This window comes from Moschus berezovskii, chromosome 16 (genome assembly GCF_049115385.1).
Source record: "Moschus berezovskii isolate FMDL1 chromosome 16, NW_MosBer_1.0, whole genome shotgun sequence".
NCBI classification, from domain to species: domain Eukaryota; kingdom Metazoa; phylum Chordata; class Mammalia; order Artiodactyla; family Moschidae; genus Moschus; species Moschus berezovskii.
In genome coordinates, this window is record NC_142475.1 from 30,071,349 (window position 1) to 30,094,707 (window position 23,359).

The following is a 23,359-nucleotide window of genomic DNA, read 5'->3' on the forward strand; positions in this document are numbered from 1 at the left end:
TGGGTTTGGGTGGACTCCGGGAGTTGGTGATGGAAAGGGAGGTCTGGCGTTCTGCGGTTCATGGGGTCACAAAGATTCGGACATGACTGAGCGACTGAACTGAACTGATTGGATGGATATTAGTCTAAGAATAAAGTTTAAACTGATTTGAATAGCCAGAAGGAAAGATTGAGGAGAATGAAGAAAGAAATGTGAGTATCGAAGAGCTCTCTTTCACAGAACCCTCTTCTTCCTTTCTTTGATGTTTCTGCTCCCTCTCTCCCCCTGCATCTCTCTATTCTTATTCTTCATATAGACACCTGGGAAGAACAATGTGAATATCTTTTAGATATATGGTTCCCTTCATCAGTAAATTTCCCTAAAGAGAAGGCCGATGGCATGACTTCTTTAGTTCCTACTGAATTACCTGCCTTCTTTGAGAACACAGGCTTGTAAGTCTCATATTCTAGATCTGAACCCACTCTGTATCTTAACATATAGTCTGCCTCCAGAAGTCTGTTATCATCCATATACAATGTATCTAGGAAAGCAAAAGTTATAAGAAGATTTACTTAGGGAAGTGTTGAAAACTTAAAAGATTCTGCTCCTATATGAAAGTGGCAAGGTGTAGTTTCACCAATTACTTGGGGAAAAAAGAAAAAAATAAATATTAGTTTAATGAGCGACTTCACTTTCACTTTTCACTTTCATGCATTGGAGAAGGGAATGGCAACCCCCTCCAGTGTTCTTGCCTGGAGAATCCCAGGGACAGGGGAGCCTGGTGGGCTGCCGTCTATGGGGTCGCACAGAGTCAGACACGACTGACACGACTTAGCAGCAGCAGCAGCAGTTTGATAAATATAACAACATAAGAAAAAAGCCATATAGCCATATAATTCTACTCTGTTTTCTTTGTCAAATGTGTGGAAAATCAGCTCTTCTGATATAATCATCAGTGAAGCTCGTGCCATTGAGTTTACACAGCCTCCTTGACAGTTGATATTCATATGAAAGTTTCTTTTCCTGTTTTCCAGAAGTTTTCAGAAGTTTTACACAATGTGCTTTCAATTTACATACCTACACTTGGGGATGTGCATAAGCTACTGTGGGGATTCTGAAACCAGCAGACTGGTCATTTGACGGAGCAAGCACACTGGGGACCAGAAGATAACTCACCCCATCGAGGAGTAGCAGCTAGCCACCACCCTCTGCAACTGTGGAAGAAACAAGGGCTTGGGTGACCATCAGAAAAGACTGCTCACAGTCTTTCTTCTAAAGATGAGCCGAGAGAGACTGAGGTGTTGTATCTAGATAACAAGTGAGTCCCCCACTACTTTCTATAGGTGATCTGTTGAAATTTTCTCAAAATTTACATGCCTGGGTCCAAGGGAAGATAAAAATTGTCCCCTGGTCCTATCTTTATCCTTGGCTGTCTTGCTGATTGGTTGTTGTTGCTGAGTTGCTAAATTGTTTTCAACTTGTTTGTGACCACATGGGCTGAAGCCCACCAGACTCCTCTATGCATAGAGTTTCCCAGGCAAGAATACTGGAGTGGATTGCCATTTCCTTCTTCAGGGGATCTTCCCAACCCAGGGATTGAGCCTGTGTCTCCTGAAGTGGCAGGCAGATCATTTACTGTTGAGCCACTCGGACATCCTCTCTTACTGATTATCTAAATTCAAACTAGGAGAAAGGTAGAAGGTTGGCAAGGACAGACTACTACTCAAATCTTAGAGGCAGCTACTCAGGAAACAATATTGAAAAATATGAAGACAAAAAAAGTTAAAAACTGCTATGTTAACTGTTCAGTTAATACTATTTACTGAAGGAAATAACCTTTACTCTGGCCAATCTGTAAAGACAACACAGAAGTGAAAACCGTATGTCATTATTCCAAGAAATTCAGATTTGGGAAAAGAGACTCCAGAAGATGCAGAAACTGCAGAAACAAGAGAATGAGGAAAGCCCAGAAAGCTAGGGAATATTTGTCAAATGGTTTACAATTGACAGACTAAGGGAGTCTCAGCAGTAGGAACTGATAAAAATTTATGTTTGAATAACTTTTCCTCAGACTAACATAGCGTTACTTTTTCTGATAGATGCAGGTGCTACTTATTCTGAAAGTGCCCCAGAAATCCTTCACTTTCCATCTGGTGATAGACCAATTCAGGTTGTTGGTATTTTAAGTCAGGTTTATATGTGTTCTTTTCTTCTGTGGTTCCCACATGAACAGATCTCATGACTGAGGAACATGTTTTCTTACTTTCTCTTTCTTTATTCTCCTGTAAAGCTATTGGGGAGAGATCTCCTGTGCAAATTAAAACTACCATATTGTATACTCCATATGGAGTATCTATTTAATGTCCTGGGGGGAAAAAAAAAACTGTCTTACTTGGTTATGATGTGCCTTCTAAAAGAGAAGAAATGTAGCAGTGAGTGGCAGTGTTATACTGTGCTATGTTGGAAAAGTAATCTGAGCAGAAATAAAATAATGTATCACTTTTGGCCTTGCAATAATAATACTGGTTTAATTTGAGGTATAGAACCAATAGAAATAGCTTATTAAAAACATAAGCCATGATCATGTGTCAAACAATAGCCTCTGTCAATAGCTCAACTAGAAAAAACAAAACCAGCTATAAAAAGAATAAAAAAAACAAAGGATAACAATGAAAGTACATTAACATTGTAATATTTATTCTACCAAACTTCCAGCAAACAGGGAAAGTAAATTTGATAAAGATGGTTAACCTTAATACAAAATCTTAAAGAAGTAAATAAAGCCATTGCTCTGTTAATACTTGCAGTTTTTAATACTATATTAACTATTATAACTTTTGAACCACCCTCTATGGACTTGCCAGGTGGCACTAGTGGTAAAGAACTTGCCTGCCAGTTCAGGAGATGTAAGAGACATAGGTTTGATCCCTGAATCAGGATGATCCTCCTGGAGGAGGGCACGGCAACCCACTCCAGTATTCTTGCCTGGAGAATCCCACAGACAGAGGAGCCTAGTGGGATACAGACCATAGTGTCACAAAGAGTCAGACATGACTGAAGTGATTTAGTGTGCCTGCACTACCCTCTACAAAGTTTTTCTACAATTTATCTATGCTCTGCTTTATTTGTTTCCTGTTTCTCTCATCTAAACGGATTTATATTCTTGTTTGTTTTTACTTATGAAAAGAAGTTCAGTATTTATGGCAAAGAGTTCCTCAAAAGTTTCCATACTCTTCTATGATTTCTTTAGCCATTTATAGAAAACTTAGGGGAAACTTGTTTCCACCAGAAGGATCTATAGGCATATAGGCATTCAATATATAGACGGTTTGCTAGAAGCATTGAAAACTAAACAGCAATGCAAAACTGAGGCTTTGACTTTATTACAATTTTCCCCTTCACAAGGACATAAGACCTCACTGGATAAGCTGCAATACTGTCAAACTGAGGGATATTTACAGCGTATATTGATGCTGAGGGGCCCCAAGAATTACAATATAGGGTGAAAGTGTGAAATTGAAAGTTGCTCAGTCATGTCCAACTGTTTGCGACCCCATGGACTGTAGCCAGGCAGGCTCCTCTGTTCATGGAATGTGGCCTGCCAGTCTCCTCTGCCCATCATATTCTCCAGGCAAGAATATTGGAGTGGGTAGCTGTTCCTTCCTCGGGGGATCTTCACAACCCAAGGATTGAAAAAACAAATCCAGGTATAAAAAAAATAAGAAAAACAAAGGGTAAAAGCCCTTCTTCTTGTTTTGTCATTAAAAGTGTTACTTTTGGAATTTTAACTCAAAAGTTGAGATGAGACCATACATTAATAACATGTTTCTCAGTTATTCTGTCGGCTATGACACTGTGGATACTGGGCTGTTGTGAGAGAAGCAGACACATCTTTAAAAAGGCTTAAGAACTAAATTTTGTCACTTGACTTATTTACATGCCTTACTCTTGTGACAGCTTCCTTCTAAGTACATAACGTCTATAATTTGTGGGCGTGGCATCAGACTAATTATGAATAAGTACTATTATTCAATCCTAATATTGTATTTGGGAGATGCAGTCTCCTAAATCCTATTCACTTTTTTCTACCAGATCCTGATCAAATAGATGATCATGGTAAAAGAAGACAGCACCAGGCCCCAGCATGTTTTAACTGATTCTTGTTCATAACACTCTTTTAATAACAGGTCATGTACGCAGGAGCTATGAGTTCAATCCTTGGCTCAGGAAGATCTTCTGGAGAAGGAAATGGCAACCCACTCCAGTATCCTTGCCTGGAAAATTCTATGGAGGAGGTGCTTGGCTGGCTACAGTCCATAGGGTTGCAAAGAGTCAGATATGACTGAGTGACTGAGCACACAAGCACACATGTACTCAAGAGAAAAGTGATAAACTTAAGGCTTCAGATGTTATGGTGACTTGTTATGAAATTTTGGAAGCTTAAATTTTGTCTTGAATTAAGTTGAAACTAGCAGCCTAGTCAACAACAGTAACAAGAATTGTGATTTTTGATATATATACACACATATGCACACACACACACACACACACACACACGCCTGTGTCTGTCATGCAAAAGAGCAAGTTTGGAAAGCTAGAGGATTCTCTACCTTTAGGGGAAGTAAAATATCTCATGAAAAATTGATAGTTGATTTTTTAGAGGTTGTAAAACTGTCTGTTCAGATCAGTAATCCATTGTAGAGCTCATGCAGGGAAGAATAAAAACTTCTGAAGGCAATGATTTTGTTGACAGAGATATAAAAGCCACTGTTAAAATGTGGCAGATTTCAAACTTTGAAGGCTCACATTTAACACAACAAGAAACTTTTGTTAACTTCCAAATATATACTTCAAAAAAGGAAATGTACAAATGAATTGAAAATAGGGCTAAAAGAAATTCAACTGAACTTTTGGAATTATCCAACAAAATCATTTCTAAGAACAGTCCTTATTTTCTCGGTTAGTAATGTTGTGTTACCAACATAATTTTCTAAGTAAAAGAGGAATTTAATGACACTAGACTCTTATTTACCTAAAAGGTAAAGATATCCATAACATATTTAAGAGATAAGCAATTTGTCAGCAGAATTATTTATACGTCAATCCTGAAGTATCGTATAGGCAGTTTCCCCAATTAAATTTACCAGAAACTTGGTGCTTTTGAATTTCATTGAATCAATACCTGTAGAAAGTAACAGATTTTGTCTAGTTACAGTGTATATGATGTTTGAATGATCTGAAATTTTTCCCACTTCAGATGCCAATACTCAGATAGTGATAAAGTCTCCCTCAATACACATATTTTCTATATTTTTGATACTAGAGCACCATGAACAGAGAGAGGATGTCATCTTATCCCCCGTCATCCAGTAATTATGTAAATGTTTACACTTTCCCAGAGAATGAATGAACACCATTTGCTAAAATTTAGCAAGACACCAGATTAAAGCATCCTGGAGTTTTACTTCTAGCCTTGTGGAAAATTAGAGCAAACCTTACAGGCAAGCATCTTATTTTTTCCCTTTGAACTTATATTTGGTAGACCTATGAATCTGGGGCAGAGATCACGTCTCGTGCCCAATTTAAGTGAATCCTCTCATAATCATATGCAATAATTCAAAGGGTCTCTTTCTTCCCTGGAAGCCCTAAGACGTACAGTTACAAGGACCTTGAAGGACCCACTGGAAGAAGTATGTCATCTCTGTTGCCTAGAATATTCTGCTTACATAAAAGTATTCTAGAAGAAAGACAGGCTGCCTCTGTGCTTCAGGAACCTTTTGAAGGGCTACTAACCACCCATATGTCTATCAGAGTGAAAGGAAAACCCAGGTTAAAAAAAAAAAATCTATGTGTGCCAAGTGAAGCCAGCATTTCAGAAGGACTGAACAGTGTTTCCTACAAAGAACTGGAAATAAATTTTTTAGAACTGCTCATAATGGCACCAAACTTAACTGAAAGAAGGTATTCCAGCAAACTATGATTCTCATGAACCACTTTGCTGTCCTATTCACAACACTATTATTTCAAATATTTTAACAATAGAATTTCATTAAAAAACACATACTATTTGTTACACTACTTTTTGTTCTGTACCCCCATTAATATTTCCCGCAATCATTACTTACAAACTGCTCTAAACAGTACTCCCAATAACTGAGACAGCCTTATCGTGACTCCTAGCTTCATTAAGCTTTAGAGGGGTTATCATCCTGACTATAGACTCTGGCCCAAAACTTTTCTTAAGAGAATTTACTTTAGAAAACATGTGGCTGCAGATCCTTTCTCCATCTTTGATAGGTAAATCTTGTTCGTAATGCTCTCACAACCAGGAATATCTCTCTCAAGGACTTGGAAGCCATCCTCTTGAAATAAAATCATCATAGGAGATAGCACTCTTATTTTCCTGAGTATAGAGCCCAACTTTATTAAGCAACTATTCAGTTCAGTCACTCAGTCGTGTCCGACTCTTTGCGACCCCATGAATCACAGCACCCCAGGCTTCCCTGTCCATCACCAACTCTCGGAGTTCACTCAAACTCATGTCGATAGAGTCGGTGATGCCATCCAGCCATCTCATTCTCTGTCGTCCCCGTCTCCTCTCACACCCAATCCCTCCCAGCATCAGAGTATTTTCCAGTGAGTCAACTCGTCGCATGAGGTGGCCAAAGTATTGAAGTTTCAGCTTCAGTATCAGTCCTTCCAATGAACACCCAGGATTGATCTCCTTTAGAATGGACTGGTTGGATCTCCTTGCAGTCCAAGGGACTCTCAAGAGTCTTCTCCAGCACCACAGTTCAAAAGCATCAATTCTTCGGCGATCAGCTTTCTTCACAGTCCAACTCTCACATCCATACATGACCACGGAAAAAACCATAGCCTTGACTAGATGGACCTTGGTTGGCAAAGTAATGTCTCTGCTTTTTAATATGCTATCTAGTTTGGTCATAACTTTCCTTCCAAGAAGTAAGCGTCTTTTAATTTCATGGCTGCAATCAGCATCTGCAGTGATTTTGGAGCCAAAAAAACTAAAGTCTGACACTGTTTCCACTGTTTCCCCATCTATTTCCCATGAAGTGATAGGACTAGATGCCATGATCTTCGTTTGCTGAATGTTGAGCTTCAAGCCAAATTTTCACTCTTCTCTTTCACTTTCATCAAGAGGCTTTTAAGTTTCTCTTCACTTTCTGCCATAAGTGTGGTGTCATCTGCATATCTGAGGTTATTGATATTTCTCCCGACAATCTTGATTCCAGCTTGTGCTTCTTTCAGTCCAGCGTTCCTCATGATGGACTCTGCATATAAGTTAAATAAGCAGGGTGACATTATACAACCTTGACATACTCCTTTTCCTATTTGGAACCAGTCTGTTGTTCCATGACCAGCTATTAGCAAACACAAATGGGCTATTAACATTGACTAATCTCCCACCTGATTTCTCTGATGGCTCAGTGGTAAAGAATCCTCTTGCCAAGCAAGAGATGCAGGTTCAGGAAAATCTCATGGAGAAGGAAATGGCAGCCCTGGGTCAGGAAGATCCCATGGAGAAGGAAACGGCAGCCTACTCCAGTATTCTTGCCTGGGAAATCCCATGGACAAAGGAGCCTGGCAGGCTATGTACAGTTCACGGGGTCTCAAAAGAGTCGGACACAACTCAATAACTAAACAACAACAATCTCCATCTAAAGTTTTCTAAACCTACAGTGTTAGTCACTCAGCCATATCTGACTCTTTGTGACTCCATGAACTGTAGTCCACCAGGCTTCTCCATCCATGGAATTCATCCAGCAAGAATACTGGAGTGGGTAACCATTCCCTTATTCAGGGGGTCTTTACAACCCAGGGATCAAACATGGGTCTCCTGCATTGCAGGTGGATTCTTTACCATCTGAGCCTCCAGGGAAGCTCAACGTTTTTTAGTACTTTTCTACTAGCTCACCCCAGCACTTAGAAACCACCCTACTTTTTCCAGCAGAGTTCAAATATCATCCCTATAGCAATAATCTTAACTCTCATTTCAACAGTCTTTAGCCCTATTGCAATATTCCTGACTTCTGTAGCAATAGTCTTGAATAAAGTTCTCCCTGACTGTTTACTTGGCCTGACATAATTTGTCTCTTGTACCAGTACAGATGTGATCTGGTCTTACAAATCCAACAGTCCAATTACTGACAGAGTAAAACTGAGAATATCTTACTAAATTTTCTATAATACCAAAATAAAAGTAACTGGTATGAATTCAGATACTCAATCTCTAAATTTCACACACATACACAAACAGGAAAAAAAAAACCGTGTCAACTTGTTTGATTCCAAAGAAGATGCAGCATGAAATATATAACATAAGAGACAAATAAAAATCTGGCATTTATAGTTTAAGAGTGCAGGAGGGGGGTCTAAAGTCCCTTGATTAACTTTGATATACAAGTTCCTTCCAGTCCAAGTATAGATAAACAAAAGTGGGTGTTTATTCAAACATGTGGAGGCAAATGTTATGCTATATTAAACAATTAATGAATTACTGAAGAAATCAAAAAGGAAATTAAAGAAATACCTAGAGACAAATGAAAATGAAAGAATGACAATTCAAAATCTAGGGTACCCAGCAAAAGTAGTTCTAACAGGGAAGCTTATAGTGATAAAATTTTACCTCAGGATATAAGAAAAATCACAAATAAACAAGCTAACCTTACACCTAAAGCAATCAGAGAAAGATGAACAAATAAAATCCCACATTAGTAGAAGGGAAGAAATTATAAATATCAGAGGAGAAATAAGTAACAACATAATAGAAAAGACCAACGGAACTGAAAAAAAAAAAAAAAAACTAAAAAAAAGGGTCTTTGAAAAGAAACAAAATTAAAAATCTTTTAGCCAGACTCACTAAGAAAAGAGAGAGAGAGAGAGAGAGGGTTTAAATCAATAAAATCAGAAATGAAAAACAGGTTATAACCAACACCACAGAAATGTGAATGTTCATAAGAAACTGCTATGAGCAGATACACACCAATAAAATGGACAATCCAGAAAAAAATGGATAAATTCTTTGAAAGACACAATCTCCCAACACTGAACCAGTAAGAAACAGAAAATATAAACAAATCAATCACCAGTACTGAAATTACTGAAATCAGTAATTAAAAAAACCCCAACAAATAAAATTCAAGGGCCAGATGGCTTCACAAGAAATTTTACCAGACATTCAAAGAATTAACATGCATTCTCCTAAAAATTTGTATAGGAACATAATAGACCCCAAAAAGCCAAAGCAATATTGAGAAAGATAAACAGACCTGGGGAAATCAGATTCCCTGACTTCAGACTATACTACAAAGGTACAGTCATCAAAACAGTATGATACTTGCACAAAAAATAGACACATCAATCAATAGAACAGGTAGAAAGACTGAAAATAAACCTGCACACTGTGGTCAAGTAGCTTATGAAAGGGAAAAAAGAATACACAATGGATAAAAGAAAATCTTTTCAACAAATGGTATTGGGAAAATTGGACAGCTACATGCAAAAGAATTAAATTAGATAATATCATCTACCAAAATAAACTCAAAATGGATTAAAGACCCATGTGTAAGACTGGATACTATAAAACTCCTAGATGAAAATAGTCAGAACACTGTTTGACATAAACTGCAGCAATATTTTTTGGTATCCATCTCTTAGTGGACATAAAAATAAATGGAATCTAATTAAACTTAAAAGCTTTTGCATAGCAAATAAAACCATAAACAAAGCAACAAGACAACCTACAGAATGGGAGAAAATATTTGCAAGCAATGCCATTGACAAGTGATTGATCTCCAAAATATACAAACAGCTCATAGAGCATAATAGCAAACAAATAAAACAAAAAATGCAATCCAAAAATAGGCAGAAAACCTAAACAGACATTTCTCCAAATAAAACATACCGATACCAATGGCCAACAGGCACATTAAAAGATGCTCAACATTGCTAATTATTAGGAAAATGCAAATCAAAATTACAATGAGGCATCACCTCACACTGGTCAGAATGGTCATCATCAAAAAGTATACAAATAATAAATTTTGGTCAAGAAGCAACAGTTAGAACTGGACATGGAACAACAGACTGGTTCCAAATTGGGAAAGGAGTACATCAAGGCTGTATACTGTTACTCTGTTTATATAAGGGAAAGGAGTATGTCAAGGCTATATACCGTCACCCTGTTTATATAACTTATATGCAGAGTACATCATGCGAAATGCCAGGCTGGATGAAGCACAAGCTGAAATCAAGATTGCCAGAAATATCAATAAGCTCTGCTACCCAGATGACACTACCCTTATGACAGAAAGTACAGAACTAAAGAGCCTCTTGATGAAAGAGGAGAGTGAAAATGTTGGCTTAAAATTCAGCACTTAAAAAAAGAAGATCATGGCATCTGGTCCCATCACTTCATGGTAAATAGATGGGGAAAAAATGGAAAGAGTGACAGACTTTATTTTATTGGGCTCCAAAATCACTGCAGATGGTGGCTGCAGCCATGGAATTAAAAGACACTTGCTCCTTGAAAGAAAAGCTATGACCGAACTAGACAGCATATTAAAAAGCAGAGACATTACCTTGCTGACAAAGGCCCATCTAATCAAAGCTTGGTTTTTCCAGTAGTCATGTATGGATGTGAGAGTGGACTATAAAGAAAGCAGAGCAGTGAAGAATTGATGCTTTTGAACTGTGGTGTTGGAGAAGACTCCAGAGGGTCCCTTGACTGCAAGGAGATCAAACCAGTTGATCCTACAGGAAATCAGTCCTGAATATTGATTGGAAGGACTGATGCTAAAGCTGATGCTCCAATACTTTGGCCACCTAAAAGTGCAATGAAATGACTCACTGGAAAATACCCTCATGCTGGGAAAGACTGAAGGCAGGAGGAGAAAGGGATGACAAAGGGTGACTGGATGGTTGGATGGCATCATTGACTTGATGAGCATGAGTTTGAGCAAGCTTCCGAGTTGGTGACAGACAGGGGAGCCTGGCATGCTGCAGTCCATGGGGTCACAAAGAGTCAGATACGACTGAACCACTGAACTGAACTGAACTGAACTGAATAAATGCTGGTGAGGGTGTGGAGAAAAAGGAACCCTGCTGCTACACTGTTGACAGAATGTAAACTGATACAACCACTATAGAGAACAATATGGAAGTTCCTAAAAAAACCCTAAAAACAGAGTAACTACATGATCCAGCAATGCCCCTCTTGGGTAGATATCTGGAGAAAACTATAATTAGAAGAAAAATACAGCATACCAATATTCATAGCAACATTGTTTATAATAGCCAAGACATGGAGACAACCTAAATGTCCATTGACAGATAAAGAAGATATCGTACACACACACACACACACACACACACACACACGAATATTACCCAACCATAAAAAGGAATTTTTTTTAAAGAGTCTGATATGACTGAGCGACTGAACTGAACTCATAAAAAGGAATTAAATTATGGCACTTGCAGCAACTTGGATGGACTTACATACTACATGAAGTATATCACACACAGAGAGACAAATACCAAATGATATCTTGTATATGTGGAATAAACATTTTGTGAATGTAATATTATTTATGTGACTGATGAGAACCTAGGAGAAACTTTTTGGGCCTATGTTAAAAGTTTAAATTTAAGCTCCAGATGGAATTACCCTTTAGTACTGATTAGGTAATATTTCATATGAAGCTACAAAATAATACTCAAATCACTAATCATTTACAAATATAAGCAATATAGACATCACTATACTTTCTGTTTTTTTCACCATACTTTAAACAGTTAATGTAGGATAAGAGAAAATTTTGACCATTGCTAAACAAAAATCTGCTTTAATCATTCACTTGTACACTAAAACTAAAAGTTATTCCTCCAAAGCTACTGAATTTTTAAATTAGTCTCATATTGCTAACAATGACATTGCTTTGTATTTTACTGTGGACTTTTATATTTAGATACTTGAAACAGCCAAGATAAAACAGAAACAGCAAGAGATAATTAGAAAATTGTACTTTTATTATAAAATAGTCACAAAAAGAAAAATTATAAGTGCAAATACAAATAGAAAAAAAAAATCAAAATTCCCCTAATAACAAAAACTTCTTGGTACTTGGCTCCAGGATGTAACTTCCCTCTTGTTATACAGGTAGGTGTTTATATTTTTCCTTTTGATAAGGATAATTAACACAGGAAATCATTATATCTGCTTGTCTATATAAATGGGTTAGACTTTTTTTGCAGTCTCTATAGCAAATTACCTATAATATGCATCATAGTCTAATTTAATCCATATTTGATAAGTAGCTGTGAAAAGAAGAGAAGTGAAACGCAAAGGAGAAAAGGAAAGACATACACATTTGAATACAGAGTTCCAAAGGATAGCAAGGAGAGATAAGAAAACCTTCTTCTGTGATCAATTCAAAGAAATAGAGGAAAACAATAGAATGGGAAAGACTAGAGATCTCTTCAAGAAAATTAGAGATACCAAGGGAACATTTCATGCAAAGATGGGCTCAATAAAGGACAGAAATGGTATGGACCTAACAGAAGCAGAAGATATTAAGAAAAGGTGGCAAGAATAAACAGAACTCTACAAAAAAGATCTTCATCACCCAGATAATCACGATGGTGTAATCACTCACCTAGAGCCAGACATCCTGGATTGTGAAGTCAAATGTGCCTTAGGAAGCATCACTACAAACAAAGCTAGTGGAAGTAATGGAATTCCGGTTGAACTATTTCAAATCCTAAAAGATAATGCTGTGAAAGTGCTGCACTCAATAGGACAGCCAATTTGGAAAACTCATCAATGGACACAGGACTGGAAAAGGTCAGTTTTTATTACAATCTCAAAAAAAGGCAATGCCAAAGAATGCTCAAACTACCACACAATTGCACTCATCTCATACACTAGCAAAGTAATGCTCAAAATTATCCAAGCCAGGCTTCAGCAATACATGAAATGTGAACTTCCAGATGTTCATATTGGTTTAAGAAAAGGCAGAGGAACCAGAGGTCAAATTGCCAAAGTACACTGGATCATCAAAAAAGCAAGAGAGTTCCAGAAAAACATCAATTTCTGCTTTATTGACTATGCCAAAGCCCTTGACTGCGTGGATCACAATAAAATGTGGAAAATTCTGAAAGAGATGGGAATACCAGACCACCTGACCTGCCTCTTGAAAAACCTGTATACAGGTCAGGAAGCAGCAGTTAGAACTGGACATGGAACAACAGACTGGTTCCAAGTAGGAAAAGGGGTACATCAAAGCTGTATATTGCCACCCTGCTTATTTAACTTATATGCAGAGTACATCATGAGAAATGCTGGGCTGGATGAAGCACAAGCTGGAATCAAGATTTCTGGGAGAAATATCAAAAATCTCAAAAAAAAAAAATCTCAGAAATGCAGATGATACTAACCTTATGGCAGAAAGTGAAGAAGAACTAAAAAGCCTCTTGATGAAACTGAAAGAGGAAAGTGAAGAAGTTGGCTTAAAGCTCAATATTCAGAAAACTAAAATCATGGCATCCGGTCCCATCACTTCATGGCAAATAGATTGGGAAACAGTGGAAACAGTGGCTGACTTTATTTTTGGGGGCTCCAAAATCACTGCAGATAGTGATTGCAGCCGTGAAATTAAAAGACGCTTACTCATTGGAAGGAAAGTTATGACCAACCTAGATAGCATATTAAAAAGCAGAGACATTATTTTGTCAACCAAGGTCCATCTAGTCAAGGCTATGGTTTTTCCCGTGGTCATGTATGGATGTGAGAGTTGGACTGTGAAGAAAGCTGATTGCTGAAGAATTGATGTTTTTGAACTGTGGTGCTGGAGAAGACTCTTGAGAGTCCCTTGGATTGCAAGGAGATCCAACCAGTCCATCCTAAAGGAGATCAGTCCTGGGTGTTCACTGATAGGACTAATGTTGAAGCTGAAACTCCAATACTTTGGCCACCTAAAGTGAAGAACTGACTCATTTGAAAAGACCCTGGTGCTGGGAAAGATTGAGGGTAGGAGGAGAAGGGGATGACAGAGGATGAGATGGTTGGATGGCGTCACCAACTCAGTGGACTCCGGGAGTTTGGGTGGACTCCAGGAGTTGGTGATGGACAGGGAGGCCTGCCATGCTGGGTTCATGGGGTCGCAAAGAGTTGGACACAACTGAGTGACTAAACTGAACTTATAGTAAAACTTATTCATTCTTTTCTTCATTTTGAGGAAAGAAGTTATTGGGTTGGTAGGTTACTTTAAGTATATTTTCTGAATTATCCGTGTCTCACTTAAAATCCTGCTCTTTACATCCAGTCTCAAAGGCTAATTAATCTTGAAATAGTTTCAAAGACTTTGGTTTTGACACAAAATATAGGCTATGCCTGCTTTAGGCAACTTTGTATCCAACCCCCATCCCTGACAGTAATATGGGCCACAGGAGAAGGTATTAAATCCTTCTCAAAAACTCTGAAAAGTCTTTAAATAGTTTTAATGTGCTTTTAATACATCTTTTTAAACAAATTATCCCGAAACTTAATTATTAAAAGCTACTTTGATATGTATTTATTTACAAGCTGAGTGACCTCAGGGTTTATAGTGCATTCTAATCTCCCTAGTTAGTTCCTTCATGCTAGAATAAAGGAGTTAAACCCCTAAGTAAGTGCACTGAGAAATATTCTTCAAGCACTCCAGTACAATATAAAATAAAAGACAAACTCTATTTAATCTCAATTAGACTTAATGCCTGATTTTATTTATAATCACTAGGCAAAGAGTTGGACACGACTGAGTGACTGAACTGAACTGAGGCATTAGGGGTACATCCATTAGAAATAACAACTATAATAGTCCTACATTCCAACATATTTTTGTATTGTACAAATATGTAACTTTTGCCTTTTATAGAAATAGATTTAATATTCTTTCTTTTAATACAGTGCTAACAAGGATGATTTATACCTTCATTTTTGGATACATACAATTCACTGAGGATAATGATGATGGCTACAAAATTTAGATTAACAAACATCCTGTAATATCACCATTAGGGTGACAGCAAAAAGTATCATAACCTCACTTACATCTGTTAGGGGATGGCTATTAATAAAAAGGCAGAAAGTAACAAATGCTGGTAGAAAGTAGAGAAAAAGGAACTCTTGTATACTGAGAAGGCAAAAAGTAACAAATGCTGGTTTGGAAGTGGAGGAAAAGGAAACCTTGTACACTGTTGGTGGGGATATAAACCAATACAGACCCTATGAAATAGCATAGAGATTCCTTAAGAAATTACAAACAGAACTACCATAAGATCCAGAAATCTCACTTCTGGCTACAGATGTTAAAAGGAAATGAAACCATTATCTAAGAGTTATCTATAATCCCATTTTTACTGAAGCATTAATCACAATTACAGGGGTATGGAAACACCCTAAGTGTCTTGTCAGTCTGTCAGTAGATGAATAGTTCAAGAAAATTTATACATACACACACACTAAAATATGGTTCAATCTTAAAAAAGAAGGAAATCCTGTCATTTGCAGCAACATTGGAGGGCATTATGCTAAGTGGAATAAGTCAATATAGAAAGACAAATACTGCTTGGACTCACATAGAAGGAATCCGCACCCTCACCGCCCCCCCCCCCCAAAAAAAAAAAGGAGAAAGAGCACTCATGAGAGTCTTAATTCATAGAAACAAGAGAGCTACCAGGTATTGGAGAGTGGAGGAAATAGGTAGAGGATGGTAAAAGTTTACATATATTTAGTTATAAGATGAATAAGATCTGAACTTCTAATATGTAACATGGTAACTACAGTTGATAACACTGAACTGTATAACTGAAATTTGCTACAAGTAGAACTTAGAAGTTCTCATTGAAAAAAAAATAAGGTAAATACGTGAGGTGGTAGTACATATATCAGTTAATCTGATGGGAGAATCCTTTCACAAAGTATACATATATTAAATTATCTCATTGTATAATTTTAAATGTCTTATTTTTTGTCAATTATACCTCAGCAAGTCTGAAAAAAAATTAAAAACAAAAATGAAAGGAAAGTAGATCAAAATATTAGAAGAACAACATACAGTTTTAAGAATTAAAATACAGGGACTTCTCTGGCAGTCCAGGGGTTAAGACTTTGTTCTTCTAAGGCAACAGGTGTGGATTTGATACCTGCTTGGGAAGCTAATACCCCATAAACTGTAAGGTGGGGCCTAAGAAACACATAAAGTACTATGGAATGATGGGGCTACGTGTATGTTAGTTCAATTAGGTAACTGAGTAGTGAATAATTGTGGGTTTTGCTTCATTTAAGGTCTTGGGTTTCAGAAATTTTAATTTATTAGCTAATTCTAAAGCATAGTATATGTGAGAGTATTTGGAACAGTTCTTATTACAGATACAAAGAGATTTCTATATTAACACTTGATTTTTTTAAAGATTTGACGGTCAAGACCTCAGCACATACACCTTTGTACTCTTCTATGGATACTTCATTTACATATTTAGCACTCTAACAAGGTGCTATGCTGAAAATAGTTGTCATTTGTGGGAAGAACTCTAATATATTTACACACCTTTTCTATATTTTGTCTTAATTTGTTTTCTATAGTCACTTTTGAAATGCCTCAGTTCAGTTCAGTTCAGTCACTCAGTCGTGTCCGACTCTTTGTGACCCCATGAATCACAGCAGGCCAGGCCTCCCTGTCCATCACCAACTCCCGGAGTTCACTCAGACTCATGTCCATCGAGTCGGTGATGCCATTCAGCCATCTCATTCTCTGTCGTCCCCGTCTCCTCCTGCCCCCAATCCCTCCCAGCATCAGAGTCTTTTCCAGTGAGTCAACTCATCACATGAGGTGGCCAAAGTATTAGCATTTCAGCTTTAGCATTAGTACTTCCAATGAACACCCAGGACTGATCTTTAGAATGGACTGGTTGGATCTCCTTGCAGTCCAAGGGATTCTCAAAAGTCTTCTCCAACACCACAGTTCAAAAGCATCAGTTCTTCAGCTACCATAATACAAATATTCTTGTTGAAGAAGAAAAAAAATACCAATTAAAAGCATCTTTAGACAACTTGTTCCAATTGAATCCAACACAAAAATAAATACACAAAAACTCCAAATAAAGTCATAGTCATCACTTAAATTGCAGTAAAATAATCAGTATTTTCACAAAACAAATATAATAGTAAACTGCTTTTTTTTTTTCTTCAGTAAAATCGTCAGTGTTCTCATAATGGAAAATGTGACTATAATCACACTGAAGAAATAATGAAGAATCATAAAAATAAATTATCTCTTCTATTTAACATTTTGTTGCTAGTAATCAAATGTCACAGAGATTATTTCATACTGCAGCCTAAAGTAATTCTGAGTCTCCAAGAGCATGCATTTATTTTTGCCCAATAGCAAATCATTTGAATGACTGCACATCAAATTTTGTCCACATGAGACAATTGCTACTGTCAGTTTGACTGTTTCCTTGCATATGGTAAAACAGTTGAAACTCTGAAGTCAGAGACTAAATTCCCCCTGCTGCCAAAATTTATATGTTGAAACCTAATATCTAATGTGAGGTTATATGAAGGTGGGGACTTTGATAGGTGATTAGGTCATGAAGGTAAGCTCTCATGAATGGGTCCTTATAAAGGAGGCTCCTGAGAGAACTCTGCCCCCATCTGCCATATGTGGAGACAGTAAAAAGATGGCTGTCTATGAACCAGAAAGTGGGTTGTCAGCAGGCACAAATCTGCTGCCACCATGACCTCTGACTTATTGCTTCCAGAACTGTGAAAAATATATTTGTTGTTATAAATATATGCTATGTATATACATATATATATATATATATATATATATATAATGATAGCAGCCTGGATGCACTGATACACCAGGTAGTCCTCTAAACCTCATGGTATGCCCTTGCTAATGTCTGCAAAGATTTCCTCCTGCTGGCATGTTTCAGTTGATGTGTCTTTAAGCAGATATAATTTTTCCTCTCCCATTATAATTCATGCAACACCTAACGATGCTAACACAAGCCTCTGTGTTAGGTATTTTTGGAAATCCAAGATGAGTAATAGTCGCTGCATTCAAGGAACTTAAATGATCATGAGTGTGTATTGAGTGTGTGTGTGTGTGTGTAATGGAGAAGGAGAAGAAGGTGTGCAAGGCAGAAATGAAAGCAATGAAAATATATTTTTCTTACTTTTTAAAAAACTATAATATAAAATGTGAAGGATTTTTCTGAATGGTCAGTTTTCTTAGTCCTTTCTATACTGTTATGAAGCATTTCTAAAAATATCACCTCGTTGTTATATTCAGTATATTCCCTTCTTTCATTATCCTATGATGTCAGTTAGTATTTAGATTTTCATTATTAAGAGAGGAAGGTACAAGAACAAATTTGGGAAGGTATAAGTCCCTGGTTGTAGAAAAGTTTGCTCAAGGAAAATATCTTATACAGCAGTCTGACAGCAGGGTGGCATTTTTATTATTTTATTATTTTATTTTTTTAAATTTATTTATTTTAATTGGAGGCTAATTACTTTACATTATTGTATTGGTTTTGCCATACATTGACATGAATCTGCCCCAGGTGTACATATGTTCCCCATCTTGAACCCCCCTCCTGCCTCCCTCCCCATCCCATCCCTCTGGTTCATCCCAGTACATCAGCCCCAAGCATCCTGTATCATGCATCGAACTTGGCTGGGAAGTTTTGGCCACAACAATCAGAGCAGAAAAAGACATAAAAGGAATCCAAATTGGAAAAGAAGAAGTAAAACTCTCACTGTTTGCAGATGACATGATCCTCTACACAGAAAACCCTAAGGACTCTACCAGAAAATTACTAGAGCTAATCAATGATTATAGTAAAGTTTCAGGATATAAAATCAACACACAGAAATCCCTTGCATTCCTATACACTAATAATGAGAAAATAGAAAGAGAAATTAAGGAAACTATTCCATTCACCATTGCAACGAAAAGAATAAAATACTTAGGAATATATCTACCTAAAGAAACAAAAGACCTATATATAGAAAACTATAAGACACTAGTGAAAGAAATCAGAGAGGACACTAATAGATGGGGAAATATACCATGTTCATGGATTGGAAGAATAAATATAGTGAAAATGAATATATTACCCAAAGTAATTTATAAGTTCAATGCAATCCCTATCAAGCTACCAATGGTGTTTTTCACAGAGCTAAAACAAATAATTTCACAATTTGTATGGAAATACAAAAAACCTCGAATAGCCAAAGCAATCTTGAGAAAGAAGAATGGAACTGGGGGGAATCAACCTGCCGGCCTTCAGGCTCTACTACAAAGCCGCAGTCATCAAGACAGAATGGTACTGGCATAAAGACAGAAATATAGATCAATGGAACAAAATAGAAAGCCCAGATATAAATCGATGCTCCTATGGACACCTTATCTTTGACAAGGGAGGCAAGAATATTCAATGGAGAAAAGACAATCTCTTTAACAAGTGGTGCTGGGAAAACTGGTCAACCACTTGTAAAAGAATGAAACTAGAACACTCCCTAACACCATACATAAAAATAAACTCAAAATAAATTAAAGATCTAAGTGTAAGACCAGAAACTATAAAAGTCCTAGAGGAGAACATAGGCAAAACACTTTCCGACATAAATCACAGCAGGATGGCATTTTTAAATAATAAATTGTTGAATAGTTAAAAAACATGTATCTTCAGCTAAGTAGCTTGTCAAAACATATAGGCCAATGAGCTGAGAGCAATAATAACCTATGAGAAAAAAGAAAGCTCATTTTCTTAAAGCTAGTGTGAATATTATGCATTAATATTATTAAAATAAAGAAAATATTAATTTAAAATATATCAGCACAAAATAGGGTATGCATGTGTGTGGAGATGCATGTATATTTAAAGCATACATATTTAAAATAAAAAGATGTCCTAGGGAAGAGTGCTGTTAGAACATACTACCAATATATCTGAGAATTAAATTTTACATTGTCAACAGATATAGCACACTCAAATTACTTTTAAGTTGCTAAATTGCAAAAATGATATGCTTTATACTTCAGGGAAAGAAATCATAAAAATTATTTTTAAAACTTTTCATAATTCATTTTTAGAGGATTATTTTAGTTGTTGAACATGTTATGACTATATGGACTATATTTTTTTATGGAGTAGAATATCACAATCAATTTTAACTTTTAGAACCTAAATATTAAAAGAAAACTGGAACCAGAATCATCATGTAATTCCAATGCTTAATTCAATTCTATAATGTAAATAAAATAGGATGAATTTTTCCTTTATCTGTTAAATATTTTAAAAACTGAGGTATCATGTGTTTATTAACCTAATCAGAACTTCTAAACTTAAATATATAGACTGAATTCATCTTCTTAAAAAATACTTTCAAATATGGTACTACATGGGTCTCTGTTAAATGAACATATTGTCCATGTTTTACTATGTTCCTGACTTTCAGCTATCTAAATTTTTAAGTAAATTTATTAGTTTTAATGCCAAAAGTTAAATCTCTAGCATGTGGATCACACTTAACAAAACTGTAAAACGGAATACACAGACGAGTAAATACATTGATAAATAAAATGTTTAAATGGAGACTATTTTACCCATTAGAAGAACATTATTTCAAAAAAGTTATTTTCAATTAACCTTTTAAAATAATTTATTGACAATTTATCATGCCGTATGCAACACTTCGAGTTTGAACAAGCTCCAGGAGATGGTGAAAGATAGGGAAGCCTGGTGTACTGCAGTCTGTGGGGTCGCAAAGAGTCAGACATGACTGAATGACTGAACAATAAAAATGCATCACTATTTTGAAACTTGGGCAAGATAGACCCCCTTCTCTGACCCTTTCCTCTGACCATTCTATAGCCCACCTCTTGCCCAGGGTTGTGCCTGCCCACACCCCTTAGGAGATCATAGACTAATTAACTGCAACATGGTAAGAACAGAAAATAATACGAATTAGGACTAAATCTTTTAAACTTCTAGAGTAATTTGAAAGAATAATTTTGTCTGGTGAATTTCATAATAAAAAACTGGAAATATATTTATATGTGTTTTTATCTTATTTTTCTAATTTTTTTGTTTCATTTTGTAAAAGTATCAGTCCAAACAAATTAAAAATAAAAACAAATCTTTTATTTTACAGTTTGTCTAAAAAGTACTGTTCTACAACTCACTGAAAACTAGTATTCCTGGAATTTCCTGCTACCTGGATCCTCATAAGTCTCTTTCCAGGTCCACGTTCTCAGGGTCAGAACACATGACTATATGTGCACTCCTAGACCCAGTGGGCAACATTTGCAGGGAGGTGTGGGCAGTTATAATGTGTAGTCTGGGAAGTCTATATGCATCGTGAAGGATAGAGCTGAGTTTGGGAATAGAGGGTGACCAGGTGCAGGCAGGGGCTGGGACCACTTTCTCATGCTTTGATGTTCCAAAAAGAAAATGTTCAACTGTGCTCATTTCACAACTAGCAACATTATGCTCAAAATTCTTCAAGCTAGGCTTCAGAAGTACATAAACCTAGACCTTCCAGATGTACAACCTGGGTTTCAAAGAGGCAGAGGAAACAGAGATCAAGTTGCCAGCATTCGGTGGATCATGGAGTGCCGGGAGCCAGCGAGGGAAATCCTACCCGTGGCAAAGGTCAACTGGGGAAGAGGCCTGACGGGCAAAGGCTAATCAGGACTCAAGGAACCCCCTGGACTTACCTGAGCATCTACCCCAAAGAAAACCGGAGTCTGACTGCTTTACTATCTTATGCCTCTTATCAAGTCCTCTAATACTTACGGGGGCTTCCCCCAACCACCTTTCTCTGAAAACATTAATTCAGAGCTGTAGTTTAAAAGTTCTCCTCAGTTTAATAGGAGTGTTCCAATCCAAGCCCCTCTGATAGCTTTCTAACGTGCATGACAAGTTTGTCCGGGCTCTTACAACTATGAGTGTGACTGTTTATAGCCTCCCAGCCATGCAAGGACAGAAAGCCTAATATTCTAAAATACAGGAATCTGTTGAAGAAGTTAAAATCATTAGAATAGTACTAAAAAAGATTTCATTGTTGAATCAATGCTTGCTGCAAAGTTTCCTCTATCTATTGTATCCTTGGAAATATATTAATCACATATAGAGAATATAAGTAGTAGCCTTTGATTTAACCACATCAGATCTTAAGTTAATAAATTCCTTTCTTGTAGCTCACTACACCTGTGCCTTATAGGAATGTAACTTTGTCATGTGTCTAGCACCTGACTTTAGGAAAGTCACCTTAAAAGAATATAAGCCTTTTACTAGCTAACTAACCTATTGTTAGGAGAGAGGGCCATAAACTGTTAGCAGGCCCGCTGTCCAGAAGATGATGTAAACCACCTAAAACTTTTATCACGAGACACACAAAAATAAGCCCTGATCCTGATAAGGGTCAAGACTGCTGACCCCACGTGATTTTGGCGTGACTCTATACCTCCCTTTCTCTGTTTCTTATGCGCACAACTTAGGGTATAAAAGCAGCACTAGAAAATAAAGTTTTGGGCCTTGCTCACTGAAGCTTGGTCTCCCCGTGTCGTTCTTTCTCTTTTTCCATCCTTTTCTCTATTCGCCTTTTTCTGGTTGAGATCCTTGGAGCACTGGGCCCTCTGCGTTTACTTATCTGCCTGGGCTTCTAAGACCCACTCGAGGGGGTGCCCTGGTGGGGTACCTCCAGTGATTCGAGAGGGCGCCTGCGGCCTATGTAAACAGAGCAAACCCCGTGCTGGGGTTTTATTGGTTTCCTGCGTAAACCAAGGAATCATCAGCCCCTGTCTCTCTCTCTCTCTCTTTTTCTCTCTCTCTCTGACGCCAACGCTGTTCATCCCGAGGATACCCTGGGCCATATCGAGGCTGGTCCCCGATAATGGAGAAAGCAAGGGAGCTCCAGAAAAACATCTACTTCTGTTTCATTGCCTACACTAAGTCTTTGAAGAAACTGGAAAATTCTTAAAGAGATGGGAATACCAGACCACCTTACCTTCCTCCTGAGAAACCTGTGGGGTCATGAAACAAAAGTTAGAACTGGACATGGAATGACAGACTAGTTGAAAATTGGGAAAGAAGTATGACAAGACTATATATTGTCACCCTGATTATTTAACTTGTATGCAGAGTACATCATGGGAAATGCCAGGCTGGAATCAAGATTACTGGGAGAAATAGCAGCAACCTCAGATATGCAGATGATACCACTCTAATGGCAGAATGTGAAGAGGAACTACAGAATATTGGAAATAAAAGCAAAAATAAACAAATGGGACCTAATTAA

General features: G+C 37.1%; 1 protein-coding gene across 4 annotated transcripts in view; it reads right to left on the reverse strand.

Annotated features, from left to right (window-relative positions):
- CSMD3 (CUB and Sushi multiple domains 3) overlaps positions 1 to 23,359 on the reverse strand; it is a 1,369,436-nt gene that overhangs the window by 648,149 nt on the left and 697,928 nt on the right. The window lies entirely within an intron of this gene.